The sequence below is a fragment of the Habropoda laboriosa genome, unplaced genomic scaffold, assembly GCF_001263275.1.
Source record: "Habropoda laboriosa isolate 0110345459 unplaced genomic scaffold, ASM126327v1 scaffold309, whole genome shotgun sequence".
NCBI classification, from domain to species: Eukaryota; Metazoa; Arthropoda; class Insecta; order Hymenoptera; family Apidae; genus Habropoda; species Habropoda laboriosa.
In genome coordinates, this window is record NW_017100481.1 from 807168 (window position 1) to 809460 (window position 2293).

Sequence of the window (2293 nt, forward strand, 5' to 3'; positions counted from 1 at the left end):
CGCCGCCCGGAGCGTTGCAGCGTCCCGATTCGAGCAAGGACATTAACGAGATAAGGTTGTCAGAGAAGGGTAGTTCCGGTAATAATGAGGAGCATTTTTATAACGAGGATCACCGTCGCGAAATCATCTCCTGGGAGAAAAGGGAGAGACGATGGTGGAAGGCTGCACGATGTCTCTCTTAACCAACCTTCCTTCTTCTCCTTCGTCGTCGTTGTCGTCGTCGTCGTCGTCGCGGGGAGACTTAATTATCTAATTAATTAACCTCAATCAGAACGATGAGTAATTTCTCGGTTCGCTGGCGCCTTTGCCGGCGTCGAGACTTTCTTGTCACGCCGACTGTGGCCCCGAATTACGGATGAGTTCACGGCAAATCGATTATGTCCCGATGCTATTGCCCGCCTCTATTTAGGCGCACCATCCACAGGATCCACGATCCTCCTCCTGGCGTTATCCTGTTTTCGCTGCCCGACCAATTTGCTCCTGCCACACTCCTCGCCTCACCCCTTTCTCCTCTATCTGTTCGCCTTTATCTTCGCCTCTTACACGCCGATCGCGCGATAACTCGCTCGTGAAACGACCAGACGACGCGAGTTTGTTTTACCGGGGCTCCCTCGGCTGGAAATTGCGTTTCGCTCCGTGCCACGTTTTCTCTACCGTGGCAAAGGAAGCCAACGCGCTGGAGCGGCTCTTTGCCAGAGTTGGCAAATTCGGGACGTATTTATATATACATAGGGTGTTCCGAAAAATTTTAACAGTTATATGCAGAATTTGTGGATGTTTGTACTTTTCTTCGTTTTTTCTTTGCAATTGATTGGAGGAACAAGATTGTCTTTGGAGCGAAGAATATAGATCGTTGCATGGATAGAGGTCTTCTAATTACGCATAAATATTTATGTGCAGGATTTTCGACTGAAAGTTGCAAATTTAAGTGAAAGAATGTTGAAATGAATTTATCTGGGTGACTTCGTTTCAGGACCTAAATTATCTGGGATTCTCAGGGATCTAGAGACCACCTGGAGAAGATTCCAAGATTTGTTGAGACGATGGTGAATAACTAGAATATAGTATACATTATTATTGTATACTGTGTCATCAATTATGTTTCTTTAAGCACCCTGTGTGACGCACTGATGAGAATTTTTGATAAAACGACCGATTGCATTTCCTTCGCAAAGAAGTTTGCTAAAATATTTTCGCCGGATAAAAACGATTTACGATAATCTCTAATTTGGACTCACTTACAACAAACATCTAAATTATTTCCACTGTCATCAAAGTAAAGAAAAAGTGCATTAACTTAAACTAAATTGCTCACTCATAAATCGAATAATTATCAAACACTTAAAAGTGAAATTAAAGAAAAGTAGCTAACGTTAACACATTACCATCCGGAGACATAAAAATATGGGTTTTGTTGACTGCTCCTGAAATGCGGAGACATAAATAGAGTTTTACACACTGTGCATTAAATGCCAGCGGCCTATAAATGTTATATACATATACTAAAGATGATACTTCTTATCGACTACCAAATAAAAAAATATTTGATATTTAAAAGTGTTGGATTATTAGGAGGAATGAGTGTGTGTGTGTGTGTAGTAGTAGTAACAATTAGTGTCGGTCGTCCTTAGAAGGACTCAGAGTACCTCAGCTTTACAGCTTATACCTCTATCAGACCAGTTTTCTACTCTCTATCGAAACCACCAACCGACAGAACAAGCCGGAGAATGAGCGAGGACGCCCGACCATGCTTGAACCCCAACTTGGCGGTAAGGATTTTTGCTCTTGGACTTTTTCAATTTCTAGACGTTAGTAAGGATGGAACTAACGTCTGTGTGAAATTTCAGCCCGAAAAAACCAGCAGCACGGCTTCCAGAAACGGATGTGGAGCGGTCACCCATCTTCTTACGGAACGCCGCCCAGTGTATCTTGACTTGGGTGATCGAACGGGGTGTAGTAGTGACAGCAAAACTGATCAACATACCGAGACAGATTAATATAAACGTATATATATGGTAGAATCACATAGTGACCATCTGTTTAGTATGGATGACGCTGATATGCTTTTTTTTTAGCGTCTTGTCGATCTCTTGTTGATTGCGTAGTGACGTGCCTTCCTCGCGCATAAAATAAAGAAGAATTTATAACTGAAATACCATTTTTTAATTTATCACCTTAAATTCCAATAAAAAGAAAACCTTAAAATGTGCCGGCTACACGCACCAGTTTCCGCGCAAACAACCTGGACCGTATAGTGTTAACACACGTACCTAAGATATTAATTATTCCAATC